This window comes from Ranitomeya variabilis, chromosome 1 (genome assembly GCF_051348905.1).
Source record: "Ranitomeya variabilis isolate aRanVar5 chromosome 1, aRanVar5.hap1, whole genome shotgun sequence".
NCBI classification, from domain to species: Eukaryota; Metazoa; Chordata; class Amphibia; order Anura; family Dendrobatidae; genus Ranitomeya; species Ranitomeya variabilis.
In genome coordinates, this window is record NC_135232.1 from 174772354 (window position 1) to 174792787 (window position 20434).

Sequence of the window (20434 nt, forward strand, 5' to 3'; positions counted from 1 at the left end):
CCTTGGTGTTCTCCTCCAGGTTTCCTTGTCTGGGCTTCAACCTTCAGGCTCTCATTAAGTATTTTTAAATGTAACACTACAGTTGCCATACTACTTGGGTTGGGGCCTAGTAACGGTGTTCTCCTCCTCCTTGGTGTTCTCCTCCTCCTTGGTGTTCTCCTGCAGGTTTCCTTGTCTGAGCTTCAACCTTCAGGCTCTCATTAAGTATTTTTAAATGTAACACTACAGTTGCCATACTACTTGGGTTGGGGAATAGTAACGGTGTTCTCCTCCTCCTTGGTGTTCTCCTCCTCCTTGGTGTTCTCCTCCAGGTTTCCTTGTCTGAGCATCAACCTTCAGGCTCTCATTAAGTATTTTTAAATGTAACACTACAGTTGCCATACTACTTGGGTTGTGGCCTAGTAACGGTGTTCTCCTCCTCCTTGGTGTTCTCCTCCAGGTTTCCTTGTCTGAGCTTCAACCTTCAGGCTCTCATTAAGTATTTTTAAATGTAACACTACAGTTGCCATACTACTTGGGTTGGGGCCTAGTAACCGTGTTCTCCTCCTCCTTGGTGTTCTCCTCCAGGTTTCCTTGTCTGAGCTTCAACCTTCAGGCTCTCATTAAGTATTTTTAAATGTAACACTACAGTTGCCATACTACTTGTGTTGGGGCCTAGTAACGGTGTTCTCCTCCTCCTTGGTGTTCTCCTCCTCCTTGGTGTTCTCCTCCTGGTTTCCTTGTCTGAGCTTCAACCTTCAGGCTCTCATTAAGTATTTTTAAATGTAACACTACAGTTGCCATACTACTTGGGTTGGGGCCTAGTAACGGTGTTCTCCTCCTCCTTGGTGTTCTCCTCCAGGTTTCTTTGTCTGAGCTTCAACCTTCAGGCTCTCATTAAGTATTTTTAAATGTAACACTACAGTTGCCATACTACTTGGGTTGGGGCCTAGTAACGGTGTTCTCCTCCTCCTTGGTGTTCTCCTCCAGGTTTCCTTGTCTGAGCTTCAACCTTCAGGCTCTCATTAAGTATTTTTAAATGTAACACTACAGTTGCCATACTACTTGGGTTGGGGCCTAGTAACGGTGTTCTCCTCCTCCTTGGTGTTCTCCTCCAGGTTTCCTTGTCTGAGCTTCAACCTTCAGGCTCTCATTAAGTATTTTTAAATGTAACACTACAGTTGCCATACTACTTGGGTTGGGGCCTAGTAACGGTGTTCTCCTCCTCCTTGGTGTTCTCCTCCAGGTTTCCTTGTCTGAGCTTCAACCTTCAGGCTCTCATTAAGTATTTTTAAATGTAACACTACAGTTGCCATACTACTTCGGTTGGGGCCTAGTAACGGTGTTCTCCTCCTCCTTTGTGTTCTCCTCCAGGTTTCCTTGTCTGAGCTTCAACCTTCAGGCTCTCATTAAGTATTTTTAAATGTAACACTACAGTTGCCATACTACTTGGGTTGGGCCTAGTAACGGTGTTCTCCTCCTCCTTGGTGTTCTCCTCCTCCTTGGTGTTCTCCTCCAGGTTTCCTTGTTTGAGTTTCAACCTTCAAGCTCTCATTAAGTATTTTTAAATGTAACACTACTGTTGCCATACTACTTGGGTTGGGGCCTAGTAACGGTGTTCTCCTCCTCCTTGGTGTTCTCCTCCAGGTTTCCTTGTCTGAGCTTCAACCTTCAGGCTCTCATTAAGTATTTTTAAATGTAACACTACAGTTGCCATACTACTTGGGTTGGGGCCTAGTAACGGTGTTCTCCTCCTCCTTGGTGTTCTCCTCCTCCTTGGTGTTCTCCTCCAGGTTTCCTTGTCTGAGCTTCAACCTTCAGGCTTTCATTAAGTATTTTTAAATGTAACACTACAGTTGCCATACTACTTGGATTGGGGCCTAGTAACGGTGTTCTCCTCCTCCTTGGTGTTCTCCTCCACGTTTCCTTGTCTGAGCTTCAACCTTCAGGCTCTCATTAAGTATTTTTAAATGTAACACTACAGTTGCCATACTACTTGGGTTGGGGCCTAGTAACGGTGTTCTCCTCCTCCTTGGTGTTCTCCTCCTCCTTGGTGTTCTCCTCCAGGTTTCCTTGTCTGAGCTTCAACCTTCAGGCTCTCATTAAGTATTTTTAAATGTAACACTACAGTTGCCATACTACTTGGGTTGGGGCCTAGTAACGGTGTTCTCCTCCTCCTTGGTGTTCTCCTCCTCCTTGGTGTTCTCCTCCAGGTTTCCTTGTCTGAGCTTCAACCTTCAGGCTCTCATTAAGTATTTTTAAATGTAACACTACAGTTGCCATACTACTTGGGTTGGGGAATAGTAAGGGTGTTCTCCTCCTCCTTGGTGTTCTCCTCCTCCTTGGTGTTCTCCTCCAGGTTTCCTTGTCTGAGCATCAACCTTCAGGCTCTCACTAAGTATTTTTAAATGTAACACTACAGTTGCCATACTACTTGGGTTGTGGCCTAGTAACGGTGTTCTCCTCCTCCTTGGTGTTCTCCTCCAGGTTTCCTTGTCTGAGCTTCAACCTTCAGGCTCTCATTAAGTATTTTTAAATGTAACACTACAGTTGCCATACTACTTGGGTTGGGGCCTAGTAACAGTGTTCTCCTCCTTGGTGTTCTCCTCCAGGTTTCCTTGTCTGAGCTTCAACCTTCAGGCTCTCATTAAGTATTTTTAAATGTAACACTACAGTTGCCATACTGCTTGGGTTGGGGCCTAGTAACGGTGTTCTCCTCCTCCTTGGTGTTCTCCTCCAGGTTTCCTTGTCTGAGCTTCAACCTTCAGGCTCTCATTAAGTATTTGTTGGTAAAAATTGGTGGTTGGGGCCTACTAACGGTGTGTGCCTCTCCCTGGTGTTGTCCTCCACTCTATAAATCTGAGCTTCAACCTTCAGGCTCTCATTAAGTAGTTGTTTTTAAAAATTGGTGGTTGGGGCCTACTAACGGTGTCTGCCGCTCCCTGGTGTTGTCCTCCACTGTATAAATCTGAGCTTCAACCTTCAGGCTCTCATTAAGTAGTTGTTTTTAAAAATTGGTGGTTGGTGCCTACTAACGGTGTGTGCCGCTCCATGGTGTTGTCCTCCACTGTATAAAGCTGAGCTTCAATCTTAAAGCTCTCGTTAAGTACCGTATATACTCGAGTATAAGCCGACCCGAGTATAAGCCGACCCCCCTAATTTTGCCACAAAAAACTGGGAAAACTTATTGACTCGAGTATAAGCCTAGGGTGGAAAATGCAGCAGGTACCGGTGAATTTCAAAATTAGAACTAGATACTCCATACCATTCATTATGGCCCCATAGATGCTCCACATAAAGCTGTGCCATATATAATGCTCTGCACCGTTCATTATGGCCCCATAGATGCTCCACATAAAGCTGTGCCATATATAATGCTCTGCACCGTTCATTATGGCCCCATAGATACTCCACATAAAGCTGTGCCATATATACAATGCTCTGCACCGTTGCCCCATAGATACTCCACATAAAGCTGTGCCATATATACAATGCTCTGCACCGTTGCCCCATAGATAGCTGTGCCATATATATAATGCTCTGCACCGTTGCCCCATAGCTGTGCCATATATATAGTGCTCTGCACCATTGCCCCATAGCTGTGCCATATATATAATGCTCTGAACCGTTGGCCCATAGCTGTGCCATATAGTGCTCTGCACCGTTGCCCCATAGCTGTGCCATATAGTGCTCTGCACCGTTGCCCCATAGCTTTGCCATATAGTGCTCTGCACCGTTGCCTCATAGCTGTGCCATATAGTGCTCTGCACCGTTGCCCCATAGCTGTGCCATATAGTGCTCTGCACCGTTGCCTCATAGCTGTGCCATATAGTGCTCTGCACCGTTGCCCCATAGCTGTGCCATATAGTGCTCTGCACCGTTGCCCCATAGCTGTGCCATATAGTGCTCTGCACCGTTGCCCCATAGCTGTGCCATATAGTGCTCTGCACCGTTGCCCCATAGCTTTGCCATATAGTGCTCTGCACCGTTGCCTCATAGCTGTGCCATATAGTGCTCTGCACCGTTGCCCCATAGCTGTGCCATATAGTGCTCTGCACCGTTGCCTCATAGCTGTGCCATATAGTGCTCTGCACCGTTGCCCCATAGCTGTGCCATATAGTGCTCTGCACCGTTGCCCCATAGCTGTGCCATATAGTGCTCTGCACCGTTGCCCCATAGCTGTGCCATATAGTGCTCTGCACCGTTGCCCCATAGCTGTGCCATATAGTGCTCTGCACCGTTGCCCCATAGCTGTGCCATATAGTGCTCTGCACCGTTGCCCCATAGCTTTGCCATATAGTGCTCTGCACCGTTGCCCCATAGCTGTGCCATATAGTGCTCTGCACCGTTGCCCCATAGCTGTGCAATATAGTGCTCTGCACCGTTGCCCCATAGCTTTGCCATATAGTGCTCTGCACCGTTGCCCCATAGCTCTGCCATATAGTGCTCTGCACCATTGCCCCATAGATGCTCCACATAAATCTGTGCTGCTGCTGCAATAAAAAAAAAACAAAAAACACATACTCATCTCTCTTGCTTGCAGCTCCTCGGCGCCATCTTCCCGGCATCTCTCCGCACTGACTGATCAGGCAGAGGGCGCCGCGCACACTATATGCGTCATCTCGCCCTCTGACCTGAACAGTCAGTGAGGAGAGACGCCGGGAAGATGGCGCGACGCCCGGCGTGTGGAACGAGGACAGGTGAATATGTCATACTTACGTGCTCCCGGCGTCCCGCTCCTTCCCCCTGCCTGTCTTCGGTGCCGCAGCCTCTTTCTCTATCAGCGGTCACCGGCACCGCTTCATTAGAGAAATGAATAAGCGGCTCCGCCCCTATGGGAGGTGGAGCAGCCTATTCATTTCTCTAATGAGCGGTCCCACGTGACCGCTCAGGGGAAGAGGCTGCGGCACCCGGAGACAGTGGGACGTGCAGGGGGGGCGCCAGGAGCCCCGGAAGCAGGTAAGTATATGACAGTGCTCACCCGCCGACCCCACCACCGATCATGACTCGAGTATAAGCCGAGAGGGGCACTTTCTGCCCAAAAATTTGGGCTGAAAATCTCGGCTTATACTCGAGTATATACGGTAGTTGTTTTTAAAATGTGTGGTTGGGCCCTTAAAACGGTGTCTGACGCTACTGGGTTTTCTCCTGTTTTGTTGTCCCGACCTTCAATGTTCAGGCTTTCGGCTTACATTTTAAATAATTAAACTGCAGTTAGCCTACTACTTTGGTTGGGCCTAGTAACGGTGTGTGCCGCGCCTTGGTGTTGTCCTGTGTTTTTTTCATGACCTTTAATCTTCAGGCTTTCGGCCTTCATTTGTAATATTAAACTGCATAGGGCCTACTAGTATGGTTCGGCCCTACTAATGGTGTCTGTCTGCCGCTCCTGGGTTTTCTACTCCACTGAACTAAGCAATGCCACCTGGTTAGTCCTGTTACCAATTTTGACCTGCATTTTACCCACTTTATTATTTGGGCCTATATCAGTGTTTCCGCCTCATCCTGCCCATTGCCCAGCCGGTGCTAGATGAGTCTTGTGGTACTTTGACCCAGACCACTACATTCCCCTTGCACGCTACACAGCCACAATCTGACCCTGCTGAAAGTCAGGTTCCCCTTCCCGCATACTATACCACCTTACACAGGGACAAAGAGGAAGGTGCAGATGAAAGTGCAGGTTACTTCAACAGGTAGGGGGGCATACTCGTTGGCGACGTCACAGGCACAGGACCCCTCAGAGTACGCAAAAGTGTCGCTGCCGGTGGGAGGCGCCCCCGCCGTGCAAACACACCACCGTACTTTGAGGGGCCCTGTGCCAGTGCCAATGCGAATGAGTGGGCCTCCCTGCTTGCACAGGATCACAGCACTTGCAAAGTTGAAATACTTACCTCTCACTGCTCCACCGCCGTGACGTACTCCACATTTCCTGGGCCCACTAAAACCTTGAACCAGCCCTACTCCCCACAACTTTTGCTAAATGACCCCCAATTTCCAATGCCCAACTATTATTATAAAGTTAATTAAGATTGACAAGCTTCAGAAACAAGAATGGATGTTTTTGGCATTAAAATGGGCACTGTAGGTGTTTTCCTGGCCTCCACTCACTGCCGACTATGCTTCCCCATTGACTTGCATTGGGTTTCATGTTTCGGTCGATCCCCGACTTTTCGCGATAATCGGCCGACTTCACTCGACTCGACTTTGGACAAAGTCGGGTTTCGCAAAACCCGACTCGATCTTAAAAAAATGAAAGTCGCTCAACCCTAGTCGGCGACTTTTGAAATTGGCCGATCTGTTTCGCTCAACCCTAGTGAAGAACATAAACAGCAGACAGATAAACCCTACTTAGTCTTTCACTGACTGGCTTAAAATTTAGCAGTATGGCTCGACATCAAATGAGACTATTACCTGCAGGACATACCAGCAGGAGGAAAGTATATAAAGCCACAGCCGAAAGTTGATAGGGCAGACACTGTAAAAACAACACTGTAGCATGGATAACAAAAACTAAACACCCGGAGCTTGGTGGACAGAGTAGCTGACCACAAAGCACAGGGTCAAGGGTTTGAACCCAGATGCATCACAGAAACATGGTGGTGGCAGTGTCCCTATGTGGGGCTGTATCAGTACTGCTGGTGTCAGATATCTACATTTGATTAATAGCATAATGAATTCACAGATGAACTGCTCTATATTCAAAGAGAAGATGATACCATTACTCCATGCCCTTGGTGCATGTGCACTTTTCCAATATGACAATGATCCGAAGCATACATCCATGAAAAACAGGGTGAAAATGATTCCGTTATTACATAGTTACATAGTTATTAAGGTTGAAGGAAGACTTTAAGTCCATCTAGTTCAACCCATAGCCTAACATGCCCTAACATTTGATCCAGGGGAAGGCAAAAAAAACCCATGTGGTAAGAGTAAGCTCCACCATAGGGAAAAAAAATTCCTTCCCGACCCCACATACGGCAATCAGACTAGTTCCCTGGATCAACGCCTTATCAAGGAATCGAATACAGTCATATGAAAAAGTTTGGGCACCCCTATTAATCTTAAGCTTAATGTTTTATAAAAATTGTTTTTTTTGCAACAGCTATTTCACTTTCATATATCTAATAACTGTTGGACACAGTAATCTTTCTGCCTTGAAATGAGGTTTATTGTACTAACAGAAAATGTGCAATCTGCATTCAAACAAAATGTGACAGGTGCATAAGTATGGGCACCCTTATCATTTTCTTGTTTTAAATACTCCTACCTACTTTTTACTGACTTACTAAAGCACTTTTTTTGGTTTTGTAACCTCATTGAGCTTTGAACTTCATAGCCAGGTGTATGCAATCATGAGAAAAGCTACTTAAAGTGGCCACTTGCAAGTTGTTCTCCTGTTTGAATCTCCTCTGAAGAGTGGCATCATGGGCTCCTCAAAACAACTGTCAAATGATCTGAAAACAAAGATTATTCAACATAGTTGTTCAGGGGAAGGATACAAAAAGCTGTCTCAGAGATTTAACCTGTCAATTTCCACTGTGAGGAACATAGTAAGGAAATGGAAAAACACAGGTACAGTTCTTGCTAAGGCCAGAAGTGGCAGGCCAAGAAAAACATCAGAAAGGCAGAGAAGAAGAATGGTGAGATTAGTCAAGGACAATCCTCAGACCATCCCCAGAGAGCTGCAGCATCAACTTGCTGCAGATGGTGTCACTGTGCATCGGTCAACTATACAACGCACTGTGTTTTTTTGCCGCCATGCATAACGCCTTTTTGTATTACCAAACAACTCAATCTTGGTTTCATGAGTCCACAGGACCTTCTTCCAAAAAGAAATTGGCTTCTCCAAATGTGCTTTTGCATACCTCAGCCGACTCTGTTTGTGGCGTGCTTGCAGAAACGGCTTCTTTTGCATCACTCTCCCATACAGCTTCCCTTGTGCAAAGTGCGTTGTATAGTTGACCAATGCACAGTGACACCATCTGCAGCAAGTTGATGCTGCAGCTCTCTGGAGGTGGTCTGGGGATTGTCCTTGACTGATCTCACCATTCTTCTCTGCCTTTCTGATGTTTTTCTTGGCCTGCCACTTCTGGCCTTAACAAGAACTGTACCTGTGTTCTTCCATTTCCTTACTATGTTCCTCACAGTGGAAATTGACAGGTTAAACCTCTGAGACAGCTCAGATCATTTGACAGTTGTTTTGAGGAGCCCATGATGCCACTCTTCGGAGGAGATTCAAACAGGAGAACAACTTGCAAGTGGCCACTTTAAGTAGCTTTTCTCATGATTGCATACACCTAGCTATGAAGTTCAAAGCTCAATGAGGTTACAAAACCAAAAAAAGTGCTTTAGTAAGTCAGTAAAAAGTAGGTAGGAGTATTTAAAACAAGAAAATGATAAGGGTGCCCATACTTATGCACCTGTCAACTTTTGTTTGAATACAGATTGCACATTTTCTGTTAGTACAATAAACCTCACTTCAAGGCAGAAACATTACTGTGTCCAACAGTTATTAGATATATGAAAGTGAAATAGCTGTTGCAAAAAAAATCAATTTTTATAAAACATTAATCTTAAGATTAATAGGGGTGCCCAAACTTTTTCATATGACTGTATATATACCCTGTAACATTATACTTTTCCAGAAAGGTATCCAGTCCCCTATTAAATTTAAGTAACGAATCACTCATTACAACATCATACGGCAGAGAGTTCCATAGTCTCACTGCTCTTACTGTAAAGTATCCGCATCTGTTATTATGCTTAAACCTTTTTTCCTCCAGACGTAGAGGATGCCCCCTTGTCCCTGTCACCGGTCTATGATTAAAAAGATCATCAGAAAGGTCTTTGTACTGTCCCCTCATATATTTATACATTAACATAAGATCACCCCTTAGCCTTCATTTTTCCAAACTAAATAGCCCCAAGTGTAATAACCTATCTTGGTATTGCAGACCCCCCAGTCCTCTAATAACCTTGGTCGCTCTTCTCTGCACCCGCTCCAATTCAGCTATGTCTTTCTTATACACTGGAGACCAGAACTGTGCACAGTATTCTAAGTGTGGTCGCACTAGTGACTTGTATAGAGGTAAAATTATGTTCTCCTCATGAGCATCTATGCCTCTTTTAATGCATCCCATTATTTTATTTGCCTTTGTAGCAGCTGCCTGACACTGGCCACTGAATATGAGTTTGTCATCCACCCATACACCCAGGTCTTTTTCATTGATGGTTTTGCCCAGAGTTTTAGAATTAAGCACATAGTTATACATCTTATTACTTCTACCCAAGTGCATGACCTTACATTTATCCCCATTAAAGCTCATTTGCCATTTATCAGCCCAAGCTTCTAGTTTACATAAATCATCCTGTAATATAAAATTGTCCTCCTCTGTATTGATTACCCTGCAGAGTTTGGTGTCATCTGCAAATATTGAAATTCTACTCTGAACGCCCCCTACAAGGTCATTAATAAATATGTTAAAAAGAAGAGGGCCCAATACTGACCCCTGTGGTACTCCACTACTAACCGCGACCCAGTCCGAGTGTGCTCCATTAATAACCACCCTTTGTTTCCTATCCCTGAGCCGGCTCTCAACCCACTTGCACATATTTTCCCCTATCCCCATTATTCTCATTTTATGTATCAACCTTTTGTGTGGCACCGTATCAAAAGCTTTTGAAAAGTCCATATACACTACATCTACTGGGTTCCCTTGGTCCAGTCCGGAACTTACCTCTTCATAGAAGCTGATCAAATTAGTCTGACATGAACGGTCCCTAGTAAACCCATGCTGATACTGGGTCATGAGGTTATTCCTCTTCAGATACTCCAGTATAGCATCCCTTAGAATGCCCTCCAGGATTTTACCCACAGTAGAGGTTAAGCTTACTGGCCTATAATTTCCAAGTTCAGTTTTTGTCCCCTTTTTGAATATTGGCACCACATTTGCTATACGCCAGTCCTGTGGTACAGACCCTGTTATTATGGACTCTTTAAAGATTAAAAATAATGGTCTATCAATGACTGTACTTAATTCCTGCAGTACTCGGGGGTGTATCCCATACGGGCCCGGAGATTTGTCAATTTTTGTGATTTTTAGACGCCGCCGTACTTCCTGCTGGGTTAAGCAGGTAGCATTTAATTGGGAATTTTTATCACTAGTCATATTGGCTGCCATGGGATTTTCTTTTGTAAATACTGATGAAAAAAAGTCATTTAGCATATTGGCTTTTTTCTCATCCCCATCCACCATTTCACCCAGACTTTTTTTTAAGGGGGCCAACACTATCATTTTTTAGTTTCTTACTATTTATGTAGTTAAAGAATATTTAGGGATTATTTTTACTCTCTCTGGCAATGAGTCTCTCTGTCTCAATCTTTGCTGCCTTGATTTGCTTTTTACAGAATTTATTTAATTTTTTGTATTTATGTAATGCCTCCTCACTACCTACTTCCTTTAATTCTCTAAATGCTTTCTTTTTGTCACTTATTGTGCCCCTTACAGCTCTATTTAGCCATATTGGTTTCCTCCTATTTCTAGTATGTTTATTCCCATACGGTATATACTGTGCACAGGTCCTATCCAGGATGCTAATAAACGTCTCCCATTTTCTTTGTGTATTTTTATGTCTCAGGATATCGTCCCAGTTAATTGCACCAAGATCCTCTCTCATCCGTTGGAAATTTGCCCCCCTGAAGTTTAGTGTCCTTGTCACCCCTCTACTACACATCTTATTAAAGGAGACCTGAAAACTTATTATTTTGTGATCACTATTCCCCAAGTGACCCCCAACCCTTATATTTGATATGCGGTCTGGCCTGTTGGTTAATATTAGGTCTAGCAGTGCCCCCCTTCTTGTTGGGTCCTGAGCCAGTTGGGAAAGGTAATTGTCTCTCATAGTTGTCAAAAACCGATTACCTTTACTGGAACTGCAGGTTTCTGTTCCCCAATCTATTTCAGGGTAGTTGAAGTCCCCCATAATAATGACTTCCCCTTGAGTCGCAGCTTCATCTATTTGCTTTGCGAGGATATTCTCCATTGCTTCCATTATTTTTGGAGATTTATAACAAACCCCTATCAGTAATTTATTATTTTTCCCCCTCCCCTTATCTCCACCCACAGGGACTCTACATTTTCATTAGCTTCCCCTATATTATCACGCAGGATGGGTTTTAAGGTCGATTTTACATACAGACACACCCCACCCCCTCGCTTATCTGTACGGTCATTTCTGAAAAGGCTATAGCCCTGCAAGTTAACAGCCCAGTCATGGCTCTCATCCAGCCATGTTTCAGATATCCCCACCATGTCATAATTATGTTCCAACAACATTAGTTCTAATTCGTCCATTTTGTTGGCGAGGCTTCTGGCATTAGTATACATGCACTTGATGTTCCTCTCTGTACCTCTATTCTTTCTTAAATTACTAACTGTTCTAACCCCACCCCCCATGCCACCGCCACCCCCAACTTCCTTATTTGTGCCCAGGTCTCTATCTGCACTATCTTCCCCTCCTATAAAATGAATACCCTCCCCCCCAATCCCTAGTTTAAACACTCCTCCAACCTTCTAGCCATTTTTTCCCCCAGCACAGCTGCACCTTCCCCATTGAGGTGCAGCCCATCCCTAGCGTAGAGCCTGTAGGCAACTGAGAAGTCAGCCTAGTTCTGCAGGAACCCAAACCCCTCCTTCCTACACCAATTCTTGAGCCACTTATTAACCTCCCTAATCTCCCGTTGCCTCTCTGGCGTGGCACGTGGTACAGACAGTATTTCGGAAAATACCACGTTGGAGGTCCTTGCTTTCAGCTTGCAGCCTAATTCCCTGAAATCATCTTTAAGGACCTTCCACCTACCTCTAACTTTGTCATTTGTTCCAATGTGCACCATGATCACTGGGTCCTCACCAGCCCCTCCCAGTATTCTGTCCACCCGATCAGCAATGTGTCGGACTCGAGCGCCAGGTAGGCAGCACACCGTTCAACGATCCCTGTCTTTGTGACAGATTGCCCTATCTGTTCCCCTAATAATTGAGTCCCCCACTACCAGCACCTGTCTGGCCTGACCTGCTCTCCTATTTCCCTCCTTACTGGAGCAGTCACTCCTCCAGCTTTCAGAGGACATGCCTGGCTGCAGCAGTGCTACCCCTGTACTGGTACCCCCCTCATCTGCCAACTTAGCAAACTTATTGGGGTGAGCCAGATCAGGACTAGCCTCCCTGGCACTCTTCCCTCTACCCCGCTTTCTGAATGTCACCTAGCTACCTACTTCACTGTCCTGCAGCTCCATCCTACCATCCCCCTCCTCATCTATCCCATTGAGCGTCTGCTCTGTGAGCAGAAGACTCCTCTCCATATTGTCTATGGATCTCAGTGTTGCCAGCTGCACATTTAGATCCATAATCTGGGATTCCAAATGCACAACGTGCTCACATCTCGCACAGCAGTATGCACCCTCGACCGGCTGATCAAGGATTGCATACATGTGGCAAGATGTGCACTGGATGGCATTAACAATAGTGGAGCACATTTCCTAATGGGGATTGCACCACACAGAAACGTTAAATAAAAAATAAATACAAGTATTAATAAAAAACAGACAGCAATTCCTCCCTTGGAAACTCCCTGATTCCAAAGTCACTGAATCACAAGTCACACTTACCGCCGTCCACACTTACGCTCAGGTCACACTCAGCTCACTCATACTCGCTATGCTGAAGATTTATAGATTTTTTTTTCTCTATTTCCCTTCAACAACAAGCCACCTTGCTGTTCAAATGCACTTCCAAAAAGGACTTGAGCCCCAAACAGCTGCCCCTTATAAACCCTTGATTATGACCGCCCACCGTAAGTTAACCCCTTGTGAATATAGCTACTCCCAATTCAGCAACTCACACAAATTCACACAGGTATTTGTTAAGTATATCTCCTGATTTAAACTGAATCGATACCTAGATGGAATTCTGAACAGACAAGTTGAGCATTCATCCAGTATCCAAGCTCTAAAATAGGTACCAAGATATATATCTTTCCTATATTATAACCGAACATTCATATCATGGATTACAAATGTTCTATGACACTCAGTCTTGTAAAAAATGTTTAAATTGTTCTTAAGTTTAGTGAGATATTGATTAAAATCTTATTTTTCAAATGGGGTGTACTCATTAATGCTGATTGCTATATATATATATATATATATATATATATATATATATATATATATATTTCAGATTATCACACTAAGTGTATATGTTTGTGCATATTATAATACATACAGTGTATAAAGTGCAAAATGCATAAATACCTACAAAGAAGGTATTTATACCTTTACAGGTATAAATACTATAAATATTCTAATTGCATAATTATAAACAGATGTGATAAAGAAAGAGTATGATTAAAATTCTTAAAAGTGACAGTAAGTCGCTCACCAAGTAAAGATCCAAGAAGCATCCTGGAAATTACAAAGAGCATTCATTGCAAGCCGCAGCTATTAGATACAGTCACTAAGGACGTCTAGCTATTCACCTGGAAATACAGCAATATTGCTTAGAGCAAAGATGAAAACTCTGAATGATCATTGAATAGAAGTAAAGCATGCTTCATGAGCATATCAAAGACCGTAATATGTGATGGCAGCCACTAGGGTTGAGCGAAACGGATCGTACATTTTCAAAAATCGCCGACTTTCGGCAAAGTCGGGTTTCATGAAACCTGACCCGATCCCACTGTGGGATCGGCCATGCAGTCGGCGATCTTCGCGCCAAATTCGCTTTTCATGTGACGCTTTCCCTGCCATTTTTCAGCCAATGAAGGAGTGTGGGCAGCGTGATGACATAGGTTCCGGCTTGCTTTCTGCGGCATCACAGGGGGTAAAACTACCATATTACCATTTGGGATGTAGGGAGGAGGAGGAGGATTTTTTTGCCCCATTGACTTACATGGTGTTTCATATTTTGGTCGATCCCCGACTTTGCGCGATAATCGGACGATTTGACTCGACTCGACTTTTGACAAAGTCGGGTTTTGCAAAACCCGACTCAATCCTAAAAAAGTTAAAGTCGCTCAACCCTAGCAGCCACCAAAAAACAAATGGGCATGCCAATTGTACCTTCAAGCTCTTCAAATCTTACAGGTTGTCCAAGTTTATTGGAATCTGTTCACAACATATGAGTATAGTAATGATTGTTAACATGTATAAAACTCCAAGCGATCAAAAAAAATAAAATGTATACAATAACGAGCTAAAAAATAAAAAGAATAATGAAAAAAATATAATCAAGAAGAAGTTAAAGCTTACATCAAAATCTAAAATAATAGGAGCGGAGTTTAAAACCTGCCATGTCGATGTCATGACCCATACAGCCACACTAAAAATGTTTACACCAACTAAGGAGTGTAACGGAGAGCATCTCCAAATCAGTGATGAAAAATCACCATGTCAAATGAGGAGAAGGTTGGCAAGACACAACATAGGTTTATCAACCACCCACATTCAAAATTCTAAATCCAAGTAGCAGTGTGTGCTCTTAAAGTGAACCTGTCAGCTGATACATTCTTCCCAATGCAGTCGCTGTCGCAACATGTCAGAGTCAAACATACCTGGCTGAGCTCATACAGCCAATGACTGATACCTTTTGGCCAGTCCATGAAGAGCATGTATTAGCTGACATCTTCAAAACTGAAAGAGCGAGCATAAAGTGTGATGCACCTTGCAATGTGACTAAGCTTAGAAAAATATAAGTGAGGTTATATAAGCTCAAAGGAAGACACACATTGTTGCTGGCGGAACGCACCAAATAATATAAAGAGAGATATGAGGTGCGTTCGCAGTCCAGGGTCCATCATGCAGAGATGGAACTGCTGCTAAGTAATGACGGACTATATGGCGGTATAATGTGAACACACACAGGTTAACTTCACCCGCTATGTAGAAGGCGAAACTGTTGTGTCACAGATCTGCAATACCGCAGAGTGAACACTAATGTTCTCGTCACATGACCCAGCCCCAAGGACACGGGGTTAGAGTCCCTCTAGACCCACTAATGTTCGGCGCTGCAACTGCGGTGCCAGGGAAAACACTAACTATAGATTTAGCGCTCTATGTACGTACGGCGCCGCTCCGGCGGATGCCACTACCCACCCTAACTAGGGCCTGGAAAGCACACTAGCTGCACACGGCGCTGCACTGATGGTCGCTGCTGATAGATGCAGTATGCTCGTGCCTAGTGCTGAATGGCACAGTTGGTCGCTAGATAGCTCACTCACCCAAGAACATGCAACAATGCTAGGGATGGGTATGATTAGGAGCTTTCACCAGATTCAGTCACACAACCACACACACATGAGTATAATTCTATACTAGAAGAAAGAAGAAATGCCATCAGAGAAAGGGACACATCTGATTTGCTCCAAATGTATTCTGCAACAGGAAAATTGCCAAAAACATATATCCATTGTTAGTCAGAACTATCTTCTACGTAAAGAAAAAGACTCCAAATAATTATTTTTTTAAATATAAAACAGAGATAAAAGCATAACTCGTTTGAATTCCTGACAGTGGAGAAAAGAGGGGTGAAGTGAGGAGTATTCTTTTGTCAGGTGATCATTGGACAGGCTGGGATAATGCACCTTTTAACTGCAGAAACACATTGTGTTTTTTTTAGTGAAGAGCGAATATACTCGTTACTCCAGATTTCTCGAGCACGCTCAGGGGTCCTCCGAGTATTTTTTAGTGCTCGGAGTTTTATTTTTTCTTGCCACAGCTGAATGATTTACATCTGTTAGCCAGCAAATGTACGTGTGGGGATTCCCTAGCATCCAGGCAACCCCCACATGTACTTATGCTGGCTATCAGATTGAAATCATTCAGCTGCGGCAAGAAAAACTAAAACTCCGAGCACTAAAAAATACTCGGAGGACCCCCGACCATGCTCGAGAAATCTCAAGTAACGAGTATATTAGCTCATCACCAGTTTATATCTCTGTTTTTAATAATAAAAAAAAGTTTAATTTTTAGGAGATTTTTTTGTCAATACTCTATCTTTAGTATATCTCCTCTCTGGAAGCACCAATCACTTAGTTCTTTCACAGCAATCACTCACTGCTGGAACTCCACTGTAGGAACTTCCTACAGCACACCAGGTCAGCTGCACCAAATTGCATCTTGTGTATACTACTCCTAAAGCTGTGCCTCAGTTAGCACAACCCATTCAGGCATACATTTTGTTTCTCATCTGATTCTTTATACTAATCTACTATGATCAGATACCAAAACAACAACCTATGTGAGACAAGCTCATTGTAATATGGCAACATATATTGAGGATATTCACAAGAAACAATAATTAAACCTGCCCAATGTATGAAGTGAATAAACCAGTACAAAAATAAGAAATAAAACATACATTTTATTACGTCATGATATTAACAACATATATGAGATAAGGGAAACCAAAGAACAAAAACAGAAACTACAGCACAGAAAGGTATCAAAAATGGGAATACTAACCAAATGACATAATTAAACATAATAGGAATCCCATATAAATAGTGCAAACAGCTGATAGACAAACGTACTCCTTGAGAAAGCCACTGGGTGAAACGTACTTTTGAGTCACAGGAGCCAAGGGTAACTGACTGCTGTTGTACATCATTATATCCCTTCATTTTATGCTTTCTATGCACTCTACTGATAGACACGTTTGTCTATCAGCTGTTTGCACTATTTATATGGGATTTCTATTATGTTTAATCATGTCATTTGGTCAGTATTCCCATTTATGATACCTTTCTCTGCTGTGGTTTCTGTTTTTGTTCTTTGGTTTCCCTTATCTCATATATGTTGTTAATATCATGACGTAATAAAATGTATGTTTTATTTCGTATTTTTTTACTGGTTTATTCACTTCATACTTTGGGCAGGTTTAATTATTGTTTCTTGTGAATATCCTCAATATATGTTGCCATATTACAATGAGCTTGTCTCACATAGGTTGTTGTTTTGGTATCTGATCATAGTAGATTAGTATAAAGAATCAGATGAGAAACAAAATGTATGCCTGAATGGGTTGTGCTAACTGAGGCACAGCTTTAGGCCGGTTTCACACGTCAGTGGCTCCGGTACGTGAGGTGACAGTTTCCTCACGTACCGGAGCCACTGACACACGTAGACACATTAAAATCAATGCATCTGTGCAGATGTCATTGATTTTTTGCGGACCGTGTCTCCGTGTGCCAAACACGGAGACATGTCAGTGTTCGTGGGAGCGCACGTATTACAAGGACCCATTAAAGTCAATGGGTCCGTGTAAAACACGTACTGCACATGGACGTTCTCCATGTGCCGTGCAGGAGACAGCGCTCCAGTAAGCGCTGTCCCCCCCACATGGTGCTGAAGCCGCGATTCATATCTTCTGTGCAGCAGCGTTTGCTGTAAAGAAGATATGAATAATCCATTTTTTAGTAGTATTTCATGTTTAAAATAAAGCTCCATGTCCCCACCCCCTGTGCGCCCCCCCGCTGTTCTGAAAATACTCACCCGGCTCCCTCGTTGGCTGTCGCTGCTTCCTGTCCTGGCCGCACCTTCTACTGTATGCGGTCACGTGGGGCCGCCGATTACATTCATGAATATGCGGCTCCACCTCCCATAGGGGTGGAGCCGCATATTCATTACTGTAAATGAGCAGCCCCACGTGACTGCATACAGGAGAAGCTGCAGCCAGGACAGGACACTGCGAGGGAGGCGGGTGAGTATTTTCAGAACAGCGGGGGGGCGCACAGGGGGTGGGGACATGGAGCTTTATTTTAAACACGAAATACCACTAAAAAAATGGATTATTCATATCTTCTTTACAGCAAACGCTGCTGCACAGAAGATTTGAATCGCGGCTTCAGCACGATGCAGGGGACAGCGCTAAACTTTAGCGCTGTCTCTCCTGCATGGTCCGTGTGGTACCCAGGCGGCACACATGTGCCACACGGATGGCCTACGTGAGCTCACGGACACACGGACACGGATAACTCCGATACCGATTTTTTCCGGTACCGGAATTATCTGGATGTGTGAGACTGGCCTTAGGAGTAGTATACACAAGATGCAATTTGGTGCAGCTGACCTGGTGTGCTGTAGGAAGTTCCTACAGTGGAGTTCCAGCAGTGAGTGATTGCTGTGAAAGAACTAAGTGATTGGTGCTTCCAGAGAGGAGATATACTAAAGATAGAGTATTGACAAAAAAATCTGGTTTCTGTTTTTGTTCTTTGGTTTTCCCTATCTCATATATGTTTTTAATTCATTACTTAATAAAATGAATATGTTTTATTTTATATATTTTTTTCTGGTTTATTCACTTCTTTTTTTGGATAGGTTTAATTATGCTCAGATAGTGCCACATTTTTCTCCACTTTTCCCTAAGTAATTTCCATCATTTTTATGTAAAGAGTCATGATAGTGATGATATGGCCTCAACAGAGCCCTTATCTCAACATCATCGACTCTGTGTGTAATTACATGAAGAGCCAGAAGAATTTGAGCTAGCCTACACTGACAGAAGATCTGTGGTTAGTTTTCTAACATATGTAGAACAACCTCTCTGCCGAGTGCCTTCAAAAACTGTGTGCAAGTGTACCTAAAATAATTGATGCTTTGATGCCGTTTTGAAGACAGATAGAGGTAATTTCAAATAGTGATTTATTTTAGATTCCTCTTTTGTTTATTCACTTTGCATTTTGTTAATTGATAATAATAAATTACATTTTCCATTTTTGAAAGCCTTGTAATTTTTGCAGCATTTTTTCCACACCTACATAAAACTTTTGCATGGTACTGTATATATTGCAATAATCAGCCGAGGAAATTTTAAACCAAGTGACACAACTTTGCAAGAAAACACTGAAACAGTGGTTCAAAAAATGGCAGCAGATGTTTTGGACTGATGAGTTAAAATTTGAAATATTTAGCAATAACAGAAGGAAATTTGTTCACTTTTGTAGTACAAAAATGAGTGTCTGCAGATAACAGTGAAGCAGAGATTTAGATCAGCATTTTAGAAAATGGTTTTGGAACATTGGTCAAGATTAATGATGTATTACATTGCTGAGAAAAGCAGGCAGATAATTATCCATCATCCAATAAGATCAGGAAGTCTTTGATTGGCCCCAAATTTATTCTGCAGAAGAATAATGACCCAAAAATACAGCCAATGTCATTAATAACTAACTTCAGCGTATTGAAAAACAAAGAGCTCTAGATGTGATGACACAGCCCTCGCAGATGCCTGATTTCAACTTTATAGAGACTGTATGAACTTTCATGAAGCAACAAAAGGATTTGCACATGCCTAAATGAACAGATCTACAGACCCATTCAGACGAGCCAATAATTGTTGGCTATTTATAAGAATGCACGTTCTTGGTTATTGGCTTGTGTAATCATCGGTGCTTGTTACTGGTCTCAGATCAGCTTGCAAAAATGCACCCTAAATATATTTGTATGATGATGCAATATCTTAGTATTTGGGGACCCACTATTAATTTTCCTCAGGGTCACACTTTGTCTAAAACTGGCCCTGATGGTATTACAGTCCATGAAAATCTCTTGTGACATCATGGTGGCTTATTTGACTCAGTTCCACTTTCATTTCATGCAATGAAAACTCATCCGCACTAATGGAAAAACATTTGTGATGTCACGGCTGCCTAATAAACTGAAGTCTGCCTGTGAAGTAATAGTAGTTTTCTAAAAGAAATCCACCAGTTATGGCACGACAACCCACCCAACATGGGAAAATAGTAATACCATCCATTCAAATTTAAAAGATTTGCTGAATTTTCCTAGGGAATTAGATTTTCAGCATTTGAATTTGTTGAGATTTAAAGGTACAGCCAATTGACCTTAAAAACATATATGATACTATTCTCTTTTCCTCACACACTAATTTTGTCACTGCTGTGTTGGCTAACATCTGATCTTTGGGCTGTTATAGCAGTGTTGTGGTTTTTTTGCCAATATCAAAGTAGAACCATATTTTTCTTGCCACAATTTTTTAAATCAAATTTTTTTGCCACAATTGTGGCAAAAAACACAAAGGGGCCACAACATGTGGTAGCAGAGCCAGGTAGGACAGAGTTAAGTCCTAGCTCTGCAGGATTTGATTAGATGCAAATGCCTTGCCTAGCTTTTTACTAAAAACCAGCACCTGTGGTTACTAGGTGTGTGGAGCAGAGTGGAATGTGTTGAAGCTGGTTAGTGTCCAGCCAAAATGTGAGCTGTAGCTGAAAGAGATGCGCCGGGGTCTCTCTCTGCATGGAGACTGCTTGGGTTAGCTAGGAAAGCTTAGCAGCCTATTTGTGGTAGATACAGAGAACTGTGTGGAAGCTGCAGCCTGTTCATTGTGAACGGTACCCAGAATAGAACCCTCCTGTTTGGCACTTGAAGTTGCTGGAGCTCAGG